Below are 20,955 nucleotides of genomic sequence, written 5' to 3' on the forward strand. Positions count from 1 at the left end.
TCTCAAACTCAACACCGACAAGACAGAAGTAGAGATCTTCGGCAAGGACATCTCACCATGGAACTCCAACCAGTGGCCAGCTGAACTCAGAACCTCTAAAAAAGAGAGAGAGGGGTTCAATACTCCGAAGGGACAGGACACCACAAAGATGATCAAGTCTACAATAAACTCCCTTTGGGGTATTCACTTAGCATACTGACCATGCATACACACCAGACATTCCACTCAAACACCAACGGGTCAGTTTATCAGTTGCCAGAAAGTCAAATCTTAATACAGTTTTTAGACAAACGTGTTTAATTTTGTTAAGTTGGTTCAAAAAAGTGTATATATAACCACCTTTTCAGATTTTAAATAATACGAGATCATTATACAAATAAAAATTAAAAATAGTAAAAATGGTTTTCATCCATACAATATCAATAAATCCAAGTTCATAAGGACATAACCACAGTAATATAGATTGGTGGATTCAACATATCATCATAACTTGTGTCACACAACACAAGAGAACATATATTAGTAGGCCGAGAAAATGCGACAAGTTGCAGAGGGCTACACAGGTCAAACCTCCTTCTTCAGGCTTCTCACTACTTGGTTTTGACATTGGTATCTACATACAAATATATATATATAAAAACATCTTTTTTGCTTATACTTCAATATTGTGACATAAAAACACATTCTAAAACATGAACCAACCCACTGGTCATCATTTACGTTTTAATTCCATTATTTGTACATAGTATTATTATGAGTTGCTGGCACTGATCATCTAAGGACCCTTTATACATCCGACTTATGGGGACCAGTTATCATAAAAACATCTTGCACACACCTCATTACACTCAATAGTCCTATTACTCATTCATAAAACAGAATAGGCAGGATAGGCTAGTTACACTCCATCCTTGCTGCCTGCATTCCATGAATGCAGGATATGCATATATATATGCACATATTTATCAGAAGTGAGCTTATTATGACAATGGAAATCTGTTGGAGTAGGCTAAAGACGCTGTCCTATCCTCACAGAGAGTAGGTTCAGATCAACCTTTATGTAGCCACCCACTCAATAACCAATAAACTTAAAAGGTCACGCCTTTTTAAGAGAGAGACCATTCATGGATTTAAAATTTGAGTAATAATCATGTAGATACAATGGTGATATATGGATAAACACCAGAATGTCATTCAGTCGATATTCATTTAGAAGAATTCTGTGATAAAGAGTTTCTCCTTCCAAAACTTCATTACATATAAAGGCAGATGGACACCATCTAGAGGAAATCTGTTCAATAAAATCGCAAGTCCAACCTCGGAAGCAATGTCTCAAGGCACAGGACAGGCTGGGGAAATCTTCTCAACCAATTTGCAGTGCCCTATATTGAAACTGCATAGGAGGTAGCTTAAAACAGCTTGAAATATGGTAAGTATAATATGTATGTGACAATAAATGTGTGCTTATGTTTTGAAAGTGGTGTCTGTTGTCTCATGTACTGTCTTTATAGTATGTCCTTGTTTCCTTGCTTCACAAGTGATTCTGTAAACAAATGAATGGTTATTCCATTGTTCTTTGTAATTTAATGATAAAAATATCTGATGTATATGTAATTTTATTTGAGCACCATGGAAATGTACATAACACAATTATTAGTTTAAAAAATGTGTTTTCATACACAGTAAATTTCTGAAATTTAACTTACAATAACTTTTTCAGTCTTTTGTAATTTATCATTAAGATCAGTGTATTTTAACTTCTGGTATATCAGCTTTTATAAGTTGAAGTACACACTTCTCCACACTGTTGACATAGTATGATACTCAATATCTTTTTTATCAATTACGTATAAAAAAATATGAGTACTTACATTGTAGAACAATTGTTTGTTAATAAGCCTTGAAAACGTTTACATATGCCACTAGGACTCCGAATAGCCATATCCTCTCATGTACAATGTTTTATTCCCAAAATAACTAAGTGTATGCAAGTCTATCATTCTCCCTATAACACATGTGATGGGGTTGCAGTAAAGTACTAAGTCCTTTGGTAACTATACATTCAAAAACTAGGCCTGCTCATTCTACAGACTTTCCCCCTTATTTCCATTGGCATGGTCTCACCTAAACACCATGATTAATTCCCTACTGGATAGAAACTTAAAATGTGTCTCTTTAAATGTCAAAGGGCTTAACCACCCAACCAAGCGCAATAAAATCAAAAACTACATATTTCAATTGAAACCTGATTTTATTCTATCACCAGAGACGAAAACTAACCATGGGGGACATGCAGGTTTTGGGAGGAGTTGAATTGCAGACATCCCCTGCTCCTCTATGGGACGCAAGAGGGGTGGGGTGGCCAGCTTGATTTCCAAGAATTCAACCTATCCACCATATCAGACTTGATGGATGACATTGGAAGATGGGTTCTTTCAAAATTTGCTAAACATTCCAGTCACTTTCACGTTCTCAATGTATATGGTCCTGATATTGATGACCCAGATTTCTGGAACGTCTTGACCCTACGCCTGAGCCAAATTTCAAGCAACAATCTTGTAATCTTGGGCGGTGACTTTAATCTTCCCTTAGATTTAACCATCGATAGACAGTTCAAGTCCCCCTTCAACCCTCTAGGTCACACAGGTCATTGCACAAACTATGTATTAGATTTGGCCTACTTGACTCTTGGAAACTTAAATACCCGGACACTAGAGACTACACTTTTTACTTCCATCCCTCACAATTCTTTTCCAGAATAGACTATTTACTAATTTCCAAACCACATATCCATCTGATAGACCAGACAGGCATTCTGATGAGGCTAATCTCCGACCACTCTACCAATATCTTCTATCAATCAATCAATCAGGTTTTGTGAAGTTCAGATACTCACATGAAAAGGTCTCAAGATGTTCACGGTGATTCTCCTAAGAACCAGGTCTTGAGGTCCTTCAAGAACTTGGAGAGTGTTAGTGTCTGGTCTAGACGACTGTAGGTGTGCCGTGTTGAGTCTAGAACCCGGAATCCATTAGTAGCACTAGAGTGATAGCACTGGGCAGGAGAAAATTCCCATCGGCCCACACGTCTGGTGGAGGATCGTCACTTGGGAGATGTATCATCAATCCAGATCTCAACCAATGCACCTATTGATTGTGCAGAGATGGATTATGTGATGTAAACTCAGACCACAGTGCTTCACTGGTGATGCTAATGGGGTGCAGTGCAAGTGAAAAATTAATATGTGAGAAAAGTGAGGATAAAATTGACTCCTAGGACCAAAAATAAGTTTAATAGGTATGGTACTAAGGTCAAAATTAAAATGCCAAAAATTGTTTTAAATAATAACTATGTGAAGGCAGAGTTGGTGAAGGTCGACATGTTTCAGCTAGATGGACTCTCTGATCCAAGCTTTCGTCAGGACCAAGTGAAAAATGCGACTGCAAAAACAAAAAAGTGACTATGTACACTATATATTGGATAAATCCTACCAGCTCCTCTGAGCCCAGATGTATACTGGTGGTACACCAAGTCTTCTTTTGTCTCCTAAAGTGAAAAAAGAGAGAAAAGTGCACAACAGAAGAAAGTTAGTGTCTAACGGTATCAAGGATACAAGAAACAAACACTAAGCACACAAACAGTACAGTGGAGAAATTGTCTCCCCGCTACCACAGTAAACGCTAGGATTTACCGGTTTCAGTGCATCTTAAATCACTGACAGTTTAAACAGATAAGGACTCACCCAGCGTTGTGTGAGAGTCTGCCTCACCTCACCCGGCACCCACTCGGGAAGAAGGAGGCCCCGCTCTGTTAGGGTGGAAATGTAATAAACATCCTCAGAAAAATATCAGAGTTGTTTACATGCATGTAATTACATATTTCCAAAAATCCCCTAACAAGACCAGTTGTATGAGAAAGAGACTCGACCTCAATTGAGCTAGTGGCTAAGACCATGCAGGAGAGGTTTAAGGAGAAATTAAAGCAGAATTTGGCAATGTAATGAATACGAGAAAGAGGGGAGGGCAGCAAGGATTGAATAAAGTGCCCTACCTGTCCGTCGGTACCTCTACACCAACATCCAAGAGGGAGTGGAGGTAACTGGCTAGTGAACGCGCAAGTCCTTTTATACCCGTAGTGATGGAATAATTGACTACAGCTGTGACAGGTATTGTCGATGGACTATTGCGCAAGGTCAAAAAAAGGAACGCTATCGCTGATGTGCGCTTGCACCAAAAGAAATGTCATAACGCCTGCGCATGCGTGTGCCATGAGATCTATATGTGTATTAGCTTCACGCATGCGTAGTGAAAATGATAGACCATGCAGCTCTACACTAAGAGCTAGTGTCTGGAGCTGTGTGTGTAGATTGTTATAAGAGATTGGATCGACTCCTATAGCTCTGGTCGTTAAAACATGCCCTATTGACCCTCCCTACATTTTGTTTACAGAGTGTTAGTGTCTGTCAGAGGTGGAGAGGGAGGGCCTTCCATGCCTTAGCTGTGAGGAGGGAGAAGGGGTGTCCTCCTGTTCTGATCTTCTTGTTGCATGGCACCGTCGCAAGAGAGAGCTGGGCTGAGCGGAGGGATCTGTGGGGTGAGTGGAACGAGAGGCGGTGGTTCATGTAGGCGGGTTCGGGGTTGTGGAGGCCCTTATGGGTGTGAGTGAGAAGCTTGAAGGTGATTCTCTTCTCAACGGGCAGTCAGTGTAGTGTCTGTAGGTGATGGCTGATGTGGCAGTGGTGTGGTAGGTTGAGGACTAGTCTGGCGGTGGCGTTCTATACGTTCAGGAGTTTGTGAGTGAGGGTCTTGTTGATCCCGGTGTAGAGTGCATTACCAAAGTCTAGTCTGCTGCTGATGGGCATGGGTGATGTTTTCTTGTGTTCAGGGGGAATCCAGTGAAGGTCTTTCGGAGTAGGTGCAGGGTGTCCTAGCGGGAAGAGGTGACAGCGTTCATTTGGTGGTCCATTTTGAGTTCGGAGTCCAGAATGATTCCAAGGTTGTGTGCGTGGTCTATGGGTGGGGTTCCCAGGTGTTGGGATGTGGAACCATGATGAGTACTTTGGTTTTGTCCATGTTGAGTTGTGGGCAGCTGTTCTTCATCCACTTGGACTGCTTCCATTCTTTTGTGAAAGGTTTGTTTGGACACAATGGGTTCGATTGAAAGAGAGAGGATGAGTTGGGTGTCATCTGTGTAGGATAGAATGTTGAGTTTGTGGGATCTGACAATGAGGGCACGCAGGGCCATGTAGACTTTGAACAGGGTGGGGCTGATGGAAGATCCTTGGGGAACTCAGCAGGTGGTTGGTGTGGGATCTGAGAGGAAGGGTGGGAGTCTGACCCGCTGCGTTCTGTGTAGAGTAAGGAGCAGATCCATTTGAGGGCCTTGTTCCAGATCCCTGTGCCGTGGAGTCTGCGGGCTAGGATGCAATGTGAGACTATGTCTAAAGGTGGAGGAGAGGTCCAGGAGCATGAGGGCCACTGCCTCTCATCTGTCGAGAATTGACCAGATGTCGTCGGTTGCGGTGAGAAAGGCGTTTTATGTGCTGTGATTTTTCCTGAAGCCTGATTTGGAGAGGTTGAGGAACTTATTTTCTTCAATGACGGAGGCAAGTTGACTGTTGACTGCTTTCTCCATGATGTTCCCTGGATACGAGAGAAAGGAGATCGGTCTGTAGTTTTTGAGGTCAGTGGTGTCTGCTTAGGGCTTTTTCAGGAGTGGGTTGATCTCAGCATGTTTCCATTCGTTGGGGAAGGAGACGACCTTGATGGAGCAGTTGATGATTCGTCGAAGCTCAGGCGATGATGTTTGCTGCTTTGTGGTAGATGTGGTAGGGGCAGGGGTCAGTGGGGGCCTCGGAGTGGGTTGTCGTCATAGTCTTTAGGGTGTCTTCGATGCTGAAGGTGGTCCAGCTGTCCAGTGTCGACTGTGTGGTGTAGGGGACAGTGGACGTGGGTCCTTCATGAAGGTTGTTGTCGTCGAGGTTGTCATAGAAGGTTTTGATTTTGTGATGGAAGAAGTTGCTGAGTCTGTCGCAGAGGTCCTGGGAGGGTGGGATGTTGGTAGTCTCACTGTTGGGTTGGGCAAACTCTGATGATGCCGAAGAGTTCCTTGCTGTTGTGTGCGTGGGTGGAGATTCTGCCCTGGATAACTTTCTTCCTTGAATATCTGATGAGATTGTGGTGGGCGGTGATGGCTGCTCTGAAGTTGTCACGGTCTGCTAGTGTTTTGGAGTTCCTCCATACTTCCCAAGGCATCTTGAGGTTTGTCTAAATTCTCTGAGTTCGGTGGAGAACCAGCTGGCTTTCTTGGTGTGTGGTTTGGATGTTTTGCTGAGGGAGTGATGGTGTTTGTGCAGTCGGTGATCCATTTGTGTAGGGTACGGTAGACAGTGGTAGGGTCACCGTCTGTGGCAGCCGCGCTGCTGAGGGAGGCGGCGAGCTGGTCATCGGAGACATTATTCCAATTCCTGCTCTGCAGCTGGTGTGGGCGTCTGCAGAGGATGTTTGTTTTGAAGGAGAAGTGGGCACAGTAGTGGTCCGTCCATGGTAGTTCGGAGGTGTGGCTGAAGGTGATGGGGTTTCCCTCTGTGAAGATAGGTCGAGGGTGTATCCTGCTGAGTGCTTTGGTTCTGGTACAGTCTGTTTGAGTCTGATGTTTTGGAGGTTGTCAAGGAGGGAGGTGGAGTTGGGGTCTTGGCAGTTGTCGAGGTGGAAGTTGAGGGTGAGGATGTCAGTGATAGAGTTGGAGAAAGGTGCGCGGGGTCCAGGGATCTGTAGATGAGGGTGCCTCGGACGGTAGTGGATGGGTTGGTCTGTATCTTAACCCCTTAGCTGCGGGGGTTAATCCCCCGCTATGCTGGGGGGCGCGCACAGCGCCCCCATGCTCATGACGAGCTGAGCTTGTCATGAGGCACGGCGCTCCTGTGCTCATGATGAGCTCAGCTCGTCACGGCCACACCCGTTCCTGTGGAACACTCAGCACAGCGGGGGAATTATCCCCGCATGTGAGCGTTCCACGGCTCATGACGAGCTGAGCTCGTCATGAGCACCGGAGTGCCGTGCTCATGACGAGCCTCGAAGAGGTTAAAGTGGAGGTGTTCCATCTGCAGTTTCAACCTGAATGTTTTCATTCAATTCCACTGTCTCCAGATGATCCTTTAGGATCCTGCAAACTATGGTTACTTCTGCTGCTCTGTCTAGCATTGTCTGAGCCCAGCCTTTATGCTTGCTACCATCTTTTTCAAAAATTTAGCTTTTTTACTTTGGTGAACGGGTTCTTTGTCTTTAGACTTGACGCGTTCTTCTTTGTGTTCTGATCGTCCTCTTCTTTCCGATTTCTGCGAGGATGTCTGAAAAGATCGAGAGGGACGTGTGTCATTATCTTGATATCTATCAGGTTTTCTTAAAGTGTCCCTATTTCTAAGGTTGCATCTTTTTTCAGAGGGTTCCAGTTGGGGAGACCTACCTCCTCGTTGAGATCTTCCTCTGGACTGAGAGTGTTTCTCTTTAGGAGGTGTCTGTTTAGTGTTCTCCCACTTCTTTTTAGGAGTAGTGAGATTATTTTTAATAAAAGATTTTTTCCAGATTCTCTGTTAGTTGTGGTTTTAGTGGTTTCCCACCCAAACTATCTCTACCTAGTTCTTCATAGGATTTTTCAATAATGCTGGCAAGCTCATAAGGTTGCTTAGTAATGTCTGTTTCTTTTAATTTCTGGCGGATTGCCACTGATGCTGCTTCTCCTCTAATGTTGGCTAATAGTATAGCCGAAACCTGTTTGAAATCTTTCAGTAATTTCATACCTAGATTTAAGGCCGGTTCTGGACCGTATTCATTTTGAATCTCTCTTAGAACGTCTGGTATTACCGCCATGGACGGAACACCATGTGTTTTAGTGTAGATTGAAGCAAAGACTGTACCTCAAGTGTCACAGTTCTCTATGTATGGTGCAATCCCCATAGGTAAACAGATTGTCAGAATCCTGTGTTTCTCATGAGGTGTACTATCAGGAAATACTGCCTCTATTTGAGTAATTTTATGTGCTAACCAGAACGGAATATGTTCTTGTTTCGCTGGTAGTTTACCAATGACTGACTGTATAGTCTGTGGTGTAATTTTATTTGTGTTCCCCTGGTGAGGGGTGTGCTGTGGAATTCTTACAGCTGGTTGGACTGTTAATGTCCGCATGACATATTGAACCAATTGTCTATGGATTTTAATTAATTGTTTTAGCTGAGCTAATAATTCTACATCTGAAATCCTTTCAATGTCTGGATGAGGTGTATAGCTGGCTAGTACCGGCCATGCTGCTCCTAGTTTACCTAGTGGACCGAGCCTGGTAGTGTGATTTTCATGTTTTAGAGCGCCTTAAAACCAGAACTCTTGGTAAGTTAATGGAATTTCAATGTCCTCAAAAGGAACGTATCCCTCTGGAGGTTCCTCTGCTTTGTAGTAGTGGAACTCTCGTGTTCCCGCATTTGCTGCTGGAAACTGAATCCATGATTAGAATACCTCTGTCTGCCGATATTCATGTGCCTCTATGACAAAGATTACTTTGCCACCTTTTGATGATACGCCATTATTTATGAGTCTGTAAGTTATACTTTTCCTTACATTTACCGGGAGCAGTATAGCATCCGTGTCATTTTTTATGATAGCAAGGTCATCTAAAGCTGCTTGAGCTGCTGCTGCAGCTCTCTCTAATTCGGTATCACTATCCAGCATTTTAGTCGGCTTAGAGTTTGCAGAATAAGTTTCAACGAAACAAAGATTAGGTGCACAATATTTTGGAACACTGTATCCTTCAACGTTGAACAAACCAAAAACTAATACGTATGATTTCTCGTCCTACTCAGTTTTGGCGGATATTATCCTTTCAACCACTCCAGACGTCTTTTGGAGTTTTTACGGGAAAAGGGGTCTGTGTGAAAAGCACGACTGAGTTACTCTAGTATCTAGTGTTAAATTATCGACTTACCAAACGTTGGGCACTGTGTAGTGTAGTTCCTATGTTCCCAATAGGCTCTGCGCATTGGAATAATATACCCTGCTGCTTAGACGTAGGACTGAAGTCAACTAGGGCTCTGCCGAATATATTAGACTTAATTGTGAGTGCCAGCTAGCTCAGAGGTCACTAGAAACTTTCTTGAATAAACAAGAAGGGATTAGCTTCTGACAACCATATAACATGACAACTTTGTTTCCCCAGAATGAAACGTATCTCTAGAGTCACGGAAACAATAGACGGCTATTTCACTCAGTCAGATGTGCATGCTTCGTTTCACCAGAGTTGCTTAGAAATAGAGAGACAGGCGTTTTCAATAAAAGTATTTATTGAACAGTCATTTCTTAAGCATAAGAAATGCACAGCTACAATTGAAATGCTAGTTAAGAAGTACACTGCATATAATACGAATAGTATTATAAAATAGTACTGTAAAAGCATTATATGGTTTCTGAGCCATATACATAAAATACATAGAATGCATAAAATACATACATTGCTAAAAATAGTGGCTAAAAAGTACTCAACTGGTGCTTCTATCGTACGCCTACCCCAGTGTACCTAGCCTAAGGCTAGTACGAGGGAGGAGTAAGTGAGGAGTAGTTCAAGTTTTAGTATTTCTCTGCCAAGAATCTGTTCAAGAATTCTCCAGGGATCTAATCAGCTCCGTACCTTGGTTTTAGAATGATAGATGTCTTGTATCTCTTTCTCGGGATTCGATCTCCCAGCAACCCGCTAGGGTAGCCTGGAAACCCTGGAGCTGGATTTCTCGGCAGGAGAAAAGACAGCGTCTTTTCAGTGCATCAGTTGGAGGGTCAGCTTCCTTCAGCACTTGCATCAGCAGGGCGTCGGGCAAGTAGTTAGTCGATCTGCTCCTGAACCACCGTGTGTTTTGTGGTAAATATATTTTACCGTATCATTTTTCCATATAATAAAGACATAAGGATAGCTCAATCAAATGAGAGGCAGAGTCCGTGGTATCTGAGTCATACGGGCTTTAATGAAATGCTTTGAAGCATGGGACATCGGGTTCCATCACCACTCAGGTTCAGGAAGGGACATTCAACATTCTATTAACATCACACATTATATATAGTATAACAGTATACTTGGAGTGAATATAGTAGGCGTAACAGGTGAAAAGAGAGAGATAAGAACACATGTGCGTAACAGGAGGCGTGTAAAAAGGCGTACACATGGGCGTGTACTTGACATGTCAGAGAATCGTCACAAGAAACGTCACAAGTGGGTGGATGCATAGAGAAAGTTTGCAGAATCAGCAGAAACCTATGACCTGGATGCGCGCGCAACTGAGCATGACGTGTAACTAGAGAGAGCTGGAGTTTTGACTTTAGCACTAGTAGAGGAGACTAATGTCTGGGGTGTCAGAACGACCTGTACATACAGCATATCTGATATCGTATGTTTTGAGGATGTAGTGTCTGGAGTAAAAGGTCTCTCGGGCAGAGGCCGTTCATCATTGAATGCTAGTGCGTGCATATGGATCTTCATGTAGAGTGCGGGGGCCATGGGCCTACCATGGTAACGGGAGCAGTAAATTACTTGCATGGAGACAGGAAGGCAGGGCCCTTTGCTCTGCAGCCGGGAATATGTTTACCTATTTCACTAGACTGGAATGTGTTTTCGAGGAGGCTGAGCAGATAATTTGTAGGTAAAACAACGTTTTGGCAGGCAATCAGGCCGAGCCGGGCACCGCTCGTCTGAGGCAGGAAGTAAGGCAGAGGTCAGGGATGCATACCTAAACGGCAGCTTTCAGAGGCAGAAAAGTACTTGGAGCCTCGTTTAAGGGTCTGGCTCGACTAGGCCAGAAAACATGAAGAAAACGTGAAAGTGTACCATGTAAAGACGTTGGCACCATAGGCCTAGAAGCCTAATTAACAGGATTTTCATGCATGACTAGATAGCTGACATGTTAACGTTGGACGCAAATGTATTTGCGTCTTTCTAGCATGAACAGGAAAGTAGTTACACGACATACAAGGAACATGGTGCAGGGATAGGGTGCAAGTGGGGGACACATTGGCTACCTGAAAATTTCTATTACCTCAGTTTGACTGGTCAAATATAGGCATATTTATACCCCTGAAGGTGCCGAGTCTGACGTACGATTGGACATAATATCGCCACTAGTGCCTTAGTTCCTTGAAAACTCCCTGATTTCTTGGATAAATCAGTATTCAAGCAGGGGGAGTTTCCTGACTGCTGAGGGCTGGTTTTACCATGAAATCAATGTGGATTCTCAGAGTTTAGTGGAAGTAGCCATGCCGTATTAGGGCTGCGCCGGCTATAACTAAATAAGGCAATGATTCTTTATGCCCACATAAGGACTGGATGGTTTATACCTATATATGGGCATGAATCGGGAAAAGTTACACTAGGGTCCTAGATTCCCAAATAACAACTTCATTTCCCTAGTTAGGATCTATGATGTTTCAGAAAATTGTTTGTGTCTCCCATTATATTGTTATGTGTTGTATTCAGTACCATGTAGTAATGCATTCAGTGCTCCAAAATTCAATGTCTGATGAATTCATTCAGATAATCTTCTTGCTCAGACGTGAGTCTCTTGCTCACTTTGCCACTGGATTCAAGCAAGCCGGGCTGAAGACGGCTAGAATGCCAGAAACCGGTCCTCGGAAGTTTGTTTCCGGTCCAGAGAAGACATGGCTGGCAGTTCGGGCTGGATTGTTCCCATGGGGCACAGGGTCAGACTGATTTGCATATAGCCATGTCTGAACTGGGGTGGCAGATTGGGCTAAAGAACGGTGATGGATTAAACCCAGATCTTTTGACTGGGTGTGAGTGTTTGATTGATTCAGATGCTCCGTCCATCACCATTCCCTTTTGTACTGCTTTTGGCCACCAAAAGTGTGGCAGGGTATGCTCAGACGTGAGTCCCTTGCTCACTTTGCCACTGAATTCAAGCAAGCCGGGCTGAAGACGGCTGGAATGCCAGAAACCGGTCCTCGGAAGCTTGTTTCCGGTCCAGGGAAGACATGGCTTGGCAGTTCGGACTGGACTGTTCCCATGAGGCACAGGGTCAGACTCATTTGCATATAGCCATGTCTGAACTGGGGTGGCAGAGTGGGCTAAAGAACGGTGATGGATTAAACCCAGATCTTTTGACTGGGTGTGAGTGTTTGATTGATTCAGATGCTCCGTCCATCACCACCCCCTTTTGTACCGTATTCTGTTTATAAGAAATGTAGTAGTGATAAAACTAAAATACAAAGTTTTTCTGATATTCTATATGTAATGGAATTTCTAATGTATATGTTTGTTGTATTGGAAGATGAAGGTATAGATATTGAAAATCTTTTTGGCCTTTCTTATAAATGGCAACATCACTGTGAAAATTGTTTGTTTACATGTAGCACTAATATAGACACTGAAAGATTTATATATTTGACTTTACCAGACTGTGAATCAGTGTCTTTTAACAACCTAGTTAGAGGAGCAAGTCAAAACATGGACTGTAGGCATTGCAAATTAGAAATGTTATCAAGATTATGTATAGAAAGATATGGAGACTATGTAATTTTAATGATGCAACGTTGTACAGCTGATGGAAGAAATTTGGAAACTTTAATTAAGAATGTTGTTGCTACTCAAGTATCAATATCAGAAAGAACTTTTGTAGCTGTAGCAATTATTTTTGATGATGGTCCTAAAGGTTGGATACATTGTAATGATAGTCAATTGGTTTTTAAACAATGTTTGCCTAAAGAATTACCAAATTCCTACCTAATATTTTTTAACCCAAAGTTTTAGGAACAAAATTTGGCCTTTCAGGATTTCTGCTGTTGAGATACGCTAGCCCGGTGTTGTGGAGTGCTTTGTGAGCGTGGCTAAGGAGCTTGAAGGTGATCATTTTGTCGATGTGGAGCTAATGTAGGTCTCTCAGGTGGGGGGTTATGTCACTGCAGCTGGGATATTGACGATCAGTTGGGCGCAGGTGTTTTGGATTTGCTGTAGTCCAGTCCGGTCCAGTCTGCTGCTGACGAGGGCCTGTGTCACTGTTCTTCGTCTTTCGGTCGGGATCCACTTGTAGATCCTGCGGAGTGTGTTGTAGCAGGAGGAGGAGAGGAGGAGACGGCGTTGACTTACTTAGACATGGACAGGGAGGAGTTGAAGATGAATCCTAGGTTGTGTGCATGGTCGGTGGGTGTTGGTATTGTTCCCAGTGTAATCAGCCACCAGAAGTCGTCCTAGGCTGAGGGGATGGGTCCAAAGATGAGTACCTCCGTCTTCTCTGAGTTCAGGTTTAAAGAACTGCTCCTTATGCAATCGACGACAGCTTTCATTCCCTCGTGGTGGTTGGTTTTGGTGGTATGTGGCTCCTTGGTGAGGGAGAGGTTGACCTGGGTGTCGTTGGCGAAGGAGATGATGTTGAAGTTGTGATGGCGGGCCACTTGTGTGAGAGTGGCCATGTAGATGTTGAATAGCGTTGGGCTGAGGGATGATCCTTGGGGGACACCGCAAATGATGTTGGTAGTTTCGGATCAGAAGGCTGGAAGGCGGATGCTCAGGATTACTATTGAACAACTTCCAAACTAAGGATTTGACACATACTATTTGGCCATGAGGAATAGTACCTAAAACAATAAAGGACTTTTTCTTGTATATTTTGTTAGCATACATTTCTAAACAACATTATTTACAGTGTATGAAAATTAATAATAATGTTTTGTTATTTTATGATTGTTTGAGATGTCTCATATTTACGTAAGAAATTGCTCTTAGAAATAAACATTTAACATGTTTTATTTCTATTTTTTAGATTGTTATTGAGAATGTTGAATGGGTTTTTTCAAGATAATCTTATTGATTGTCTTTTTTTTTGCCCGCTGTTATGTGATGAGTACTATTGAGCTCACTCTTTCTAGTGAAATTCAATATATTCTGAGAACAGCAAAAATGGCAAATGAAATGCTTTAGAAATTATTCTGTGTTGTAAAATATATATTGTAACTGTATTTTTTCTTGTCTTTCACAGATGGCACTTTAGGAGGGCTCTCAAATTTCATTTCATTCATTCATTCATTCATTCATTCATTCATTCATTCATTCATTCAGATGCTAATTTTATAATATATTTTTTATTAATATTTATTATTTTTAAGGTAAGTATAACTAACTTTAAAACACGGGAAATGTGTTGTGGTTCTACACACCAGAAGAAACAAGACATGGATGGAGTACATATCTGTGCAAAGATGGTTTGTATCTTTTAAATATATATGAAAATGTTAATATACATATTGAGTCTCCCTGGGGACCCACTATCTTTCAAAAATATATTTCAAAAGTGCCACAGAGTTTTATTTCAAAGATGTATAAAATGGAACATAAAATGTAAAGTGCTCTGTACAGAAAAAGAATCACATGGGCACTATTCTAGTTTAGTATCGCGGGGGTGACCTGTTCTCAGGACACCACCGCGCCGCACGGCCACCAGCTGTTGCGTGTGCAACTCGCCCCGCTGCTGCCGCAGCTTTGCTGAGCCTGCCTCGCCCCCGCCGTATTTGTGTGTTCTGCCGATTGTTATTCTGTCTCATTTCTGTTTCCCTGCATCCTGTTAATCTATATTTTGTACCCCATTTACTGTCATTGGTTTTTCATTGTCTGCCTCGCCCCCCGCCGTATTTGCGTGTTCTGACGATTGTTATTCTGTCTCATTTCTGTTTCCCTGCATCCTGTTAATCTATATTTTGCTCCCCATTTACTGCCATTGGTTTTTCATTGCCTGCCTCGCCCCCCCGCCGTATTTGCGTGTTCTGACGATTGTTATTCTGTCTCATTTCTGTTTCCCTGCATCCTGTTAATCTATATTTTGTTCCCCATTTGCTGTCATTGTTTATTTTTCATTGACTGTGCTGTTCACTGTCTCTCTGTCCCCTGTGCCTGCCCGCCCCGCTCCCCGCTTCCTGCCGCCGTGCTAGCGGCCACGCCCCCTTTTCCTTCTGTGCCCTCCCCACTCCCGCCTCCCAGCTGCTCCTCCCTCCCTCCCACTTGGCCATAAATGGCGACCGCGCGGCGCAGGTGAGTGTGACCTGTTCTCAGGACACCCCCGCGCCACACGGCCACCAGCTGTTGCGTGTGCAACTCGCCCCGCTGCTGCCGCAGCCTCGCTGAGCCTGCCTCGCCCCGGCCATATTTGCGTGTTCTGACGATTGTTATTCTGTCTCATTTCTGTTTCCCTGCATCCTGTTAATCTATATTTTGTTCCCCATTTGCTGTCATTGTTTATTTTTCAATGACTGTGCTGTTCACTGTCTCTCTGCCCCCTGTGCCTGCGCGCCCCGCTCCCCGCTTCCAGCCGCCGTGCTAGTGACCATGCCCCCTTTTCCTTCTGTGCCCTCCCCGCCTCCCAGCTGCTCCTCCCTCCCTCCCACTTCGCCATAAATGGTGGCCGCACGGACGCGCAGCGGGCGCGCCGATTGAGCGCCGAAGGCGTGCCAAAGGTAAGCCTGTCTGCGCCCGTCTGCGCCTGGACCGAGCCCAGCGCCAGGACCCCGGGCCCCCACCGACGCATGACGATCCGAAAGACCTACGACGCCGCCGCCCTCAAAGCACTCAATGCCGACCGGAACCCCACCTGCTGCCCGGCCTCCCCGAAACGCTTCCACGGACCCTTCACCTGCACAACCTGCAAGTTCACCTGCCTCCGAACTTGCGCCGCGCCCGCCTAGCCAAACTCCAGCAGCGACCTCAAGTGCATCCTGCTCAACACCCACGCCGTCGAACTCTGGAACCTGCTCGACACAACATCTCCAGACGTCGCCTTCCTCACTGAAACATGGATGAACGCCTCCTCGACCCCCAACATCACCATCGCCATCCCAGATGGATACAAGATCATCAGGAGGGACCTCGTGAACCAGACCGGAGAAGGCATCGCCATCGTCCACAAGAACACCATCCGCATCACGACCGACGCCGACGACACCTACGCCGCCGCCGAACACCTCCACTTCCAGATTCACACCAACTCAAATACGACCCTCAGAGGCACCCTCATCTACAGACCCCCGGGACCATGCACACAATTCAGCGAAGACATCACGGACTTCATCAGCCCACACGCCCTCCCCTCCACCGACTACATCCTCCTAGGGGACCTCAACTTCCACCTGGAGAACAACAAGGACCGCAACACCGTCAGCCTGCTGGAAGCCTCGCCAACCTCGGGCTCAAGCAACTGGTCAACACCCCCACCCACTACGCCGGCCACACGCTTGACCCCGTCTTCTCATCCAGCAAGCACATTGCCTTCAGCCACACCACCGGACTTCACTGGACCGACCACAGCTGCGTCCACTTCAGCTTCAGAAAAACCACGACTCACCACCACCCGCAACAGGTTCCTCACAGAAGCAGGAGCAAGATCTCCGCCGACCAGCTCACCGCCTCCCTCAGCCAGAACCCACCTGCCAGCACATCGGACCCCAACGAAGCATACCGCAACTTCACGCAGTGGCTGACCGCCTGCGCCGACGACCTACCACCACTGAAGAACCCTCCCAGCAAACCCAGAAGCAAGAAGGCCCCCTGGTTCACCGAGAAACTCAAGGACTCCAAGAAGACCTGCCGCACCCTCGAGAAAGCCTGGCTCCTCCACCGGACCACAGACAACATGACCGCCCTCAAACACGTGACCCGCAAGCACCACCAGCTCATCCGCACCACCAAGAAGAAATCACTGAAAGAGCGACTGGACAACAACGCCCACGACAGCAAGGAACTCTTCAGCATCGTCAAGGAGTTCTCCAACCCCAGCACCGGCAACAACGACATCCCCCCTCACAAGATCTCTGCGACTCCCTCGCCTTGATCTTCCACTGCAAGATTGCCGACATCCACAACAGCTTCGGCACACCATCCTCGCACCCAACTGTCGAACCAATGCACCCCACCGCCACCTTCCACACCTGGACCGCTGTGACCACCGAAGACACATCCCGAACGATGAACACCATCCACTCCGGATCTCCGACTGACCCCTGCCCCCACCACGTCTTCAATAAGGCCGACTCCACCATCGCACCCCAACTCCGAGACGTTATCAACACCTCCTTCGACACCGCCACCTTCCCAGAGAGCTGGAAGCATGCCGAGCTCAGCGCCCTACTGAAGAAACCAACAGCGGACCCCACCGACCTCAAAAACTTCCGCCCCATCTCGCTCCTCCCTTTTCCTGCCAAAGTCATCGAGAAGATCGCCAACAGACAGCTTGCCGCCTTCCTCGAGACGAATGGATCCCTCGACCCCTCGCAGTCCGGTTTCAGAGCCAACCACAGCACCAAGACCGCCCTCATCGCAGCCACCGACGACATCCGAGCCCTTCTCGACAACGGGGAAGCAGCGGCACTCATCCTCCTGGACCTCTCTGCCGCGTTCGACACTGTCTGCCACCGCACCCTAGTCCAACGCCTCAGCAACACCGACATCCAAGAGAAGGCATTGAAGTGGATCATCTCGTTCCTCGCTGGAAGAACACAGAGAGTCCGTCTCCCCCCGTTTTGTTCCGAGGCCACCGAAGTCATTTGCGGCGTCCCGCAAGGATCATCACTCAGTCCCACCCTCTTCAACGTCTACATGATACGTCTCGCAGCCATCGCACGCCAACACAACCTCAACATCATCTCCTATGTCAACAACAGCCAGCTGATCCTCTCCCTCACCAGAGATCCCGACACCGCCAGAACCAGCCTCCATGAAGGGATGAAAGACGTCGCCGAGTCGATGAAGAACAGCCGCTTGAAACTGAACTCAGACAAGACGGAAGTCCTCATCCTTGGGCCATCACCCACAGCCTGGGACGACTCCTGGTGGCCCCCAGCCCTGGGCACCGCCCTCAAGCCGACAGACCACGCACGCAACCTGGGCTTCATCCTGGACTCCTCCCTCTCGATGACCAGACAAGTCAACGCCGTCTCCTCCTCATTCTTTCACACCCTCCGCATGCTCCGCAAGATCTTCTGATGGATCCCGATTGAAACCAGGAAGACGGTCACCGAGGCCCTCGTCACCAGCCGGCTGGACTACGGAAACACCCTCTATGCCGGAACCACAGCCAAGCTACAGAAAAGACTACAACGCATCCAGAACGCCTCCGCCCGACTCATCCTAGACATCCCTCGACGCAGCCACATCTCCGGCCACCTGAGGAACCTGCACTGGCTCCCCGTCAACAAGAGGATCACGTTCAGGCTCCTCACCCACGCACACAAGTCTCTCCACAACCTGGGCCCCAAGTACCTCAACGACCGCCTGACCTTCCACACGCCCACCCGCCAGCTACGATCCGCTAGCCTCTCCCTCGCCACCGTACCACTCATCCGAAAAGCCACCGCCGGAGGCAGATCCTTCTCCTACCTGGTGGCCAAGACATGGAACTCCCTCCCCATCCACCTTTGGCTGACCCAGGACCACCTCGCCTTCAGGAGACAACTCAAGACCTGGCTGTTCGAGCAGTAGCGCCCCCCTTCCCCCAAGCGCCTTGAGACCCTTCCGGGTGAGTAGTGCACTATACAAGTGTTATGATTGATTGATTGATTGATTGAGTATGCATCACATGGGTATGACACCAGGCGATGAGCAATACCCATCCTGAATCTGATCAAATAAAACATTTTAGCCTGATTGAAATGGAAAGATAGGTAGGGTTCAATTTTTGGGGAGCTGACTAATAATGAGTGCTCTACAACCCTTTTTTTGCCATCTTTTCACTGTCTCTTACATGCTTCAAATAAAGAAGAAAATCTCTTTTCAGATTGTATTTGGGATTGCAGAAATGTAACCCGGGGTGCTGAAACAATTCAACATACCCAGTTTACCTAATTTTTCTTCAATATATGATAGCCAGGGAATCTTTTTTACAAAATCTAATTTCAAGCAATCCAAAATGATATTGCGATTCATGACTGGTTCCTCCTTGGTCCATATGTTATGCCAGAGCTTCAGGGAAGCTAGTTGCATATGAAAAGTCAACGGTGTTACACCTAATTCGTTGTGGCACATAAAGACAGGAGTACTTTGAGATAACATCATATTTTCTGCTCTTTGAAGCCCTAGAGTATTAGTGAAGCCCGTACTCGTACTCTATACAGAGCAACGGCACATGTCCGTGCTGTGTAGATGTCTATTATGGCTTTAATTGGATGGGAGCCTAATTTCTTTGTGTATCTGAAGATGGCCTCTGCTTTTTTATTTAATGCTTGCATCCAGTAGATGCGTCCATTAATTTTTTTCATTAAAAAGTAAGAAAAAGTTGATATCCGAGCCAATATTTCATTATTTATATAAAAAGTTTTTGTTTTTGTCGGAGATTTACCTATTACCATTACATGCGATTTTGCAACATTGGTTTTTAGGCCATGGTCACTCATGAAATCATTGAAACCAGTTAAAAGTCTTTGTAATCCTACCCCATTTCTCGACATTAAAACACAGTCATCAGCGTATAACAGGGTCGGTAGAGACCTTTTACCTACTGTTGGTGCATCTATATCTTTTAAGTTTAGAAGGACAGGATAAGTTACTTTGTGTAGCTTTTCTTCTCTATGTAAATATGTCCTCATCATACACAATACTTTCTGTTGAAGCAGCGTTCTAACCTGTTGCTCTGAGATTTTTTGACTTATATAAGTAAAGACTAATTTCTAATTATGTTAAAAGTTGAGTACTGGATTGGTTTTTGGGACAAACAACAGTATCCCTTGCATTTTACTAAAACACATTTACTAGTTTGCAATGGGTAAGGTGAATAGACATATTCTACATGTTTAGTACTGCACTTAAGAACAGTATATCTTTATAAGTAATTATATTTATATAACCTTATGAAGTAATACAATTGAACTGTTGGACTGTTATTAGACAATGGTATTTATATAATATTTTTTTGAGGCCAAAATAGTTGATCAAGCTAGTTTTGTATTATGTATTAAGAAAACTGATGAAGTGAAATGTTTATGTTTTTGTGCAAGGACCTACAGTATAAGAAATTAGTTATGGAAAGAGAGCAGAATATTAACAAAGACACATTGGAAATCACAAACAATTTAATTGAAGAAATAAACATACCTCTAACAGGCAGCGAGACTGAGGTACTAAACATCAGTACTGCAGACATCAGCTGTGATTTCGAAGATGAAAGCTTTGATGCTGATTTTGTCGAAGCACTGGACAATGTCGAATTTTCGGAAGACATACATTTTAAGATTGCTAACCAGCAATATGATGTTGAAGAAATAGCTGATGAATTGCTTTTAGAAGTTTTGTTACAATATGAGATATCAGAAGAATACATTCATTGTTTAATAATATTAAAGTATTGAGCACTATGTACTAATGCATTCATTGTCCTAAAAGTGAAGCACTTATATATTCATTTACACAATGTTTACAATATTCTATTAATTTAAAGTATGCAAAGTAGGTCTCAGGGCATGCACTGCTTGAATTCCCTATGTACTATGTATGAAGTCTTGTATCTACCTGCACACTTTTCTTTTATACCTTCAATTCCCCAGTCTGTATCTTTACACCTCCACTAAACACTCTGTCACTGCTGTTTCAGTATTGTAGTAAGCCATTCAGCAGAATGTGTTTTTCTATGCACTGTGCTAAAACTGAAGGTCTTATACATTCAGTCAGGCAGTCTTCTTGCAGAACTGTAATCATTCAGTCAGTAACCAAGTACTCATGTAGCAAAGTAGGTCTTACGGCATGGTCTCTTTCAAACCCCTGTAGACTATGCATGCAGTATTCTATGCAACTGCAAATTTGTCTTTTATACTTCCAATTACCTAGTCTGTATCCTTACACTTCCAACAAACACTCTGACACTGCTGTTTCAGTATTGTAGTGAGCTTTTGAGCAGCATGTGCTTATCTAAACATTGTGATAAAACTGAAAATCGTTTAAATT

This window comes from Lissotriton vulgaris, chromosome 3_1 (assembly GCF_964263255.1).
Source record: "Lissotriton vulgaris chromosome 3_1, aLisVul1.2, whole genome shotgun sequence".
NCBI classification, from domain to species: Eukaryota; Metazoa; Chordata; class Amphibia; order Caudata; family Salamandridae; genus Lissotriton; species Lissotriton vulgaris.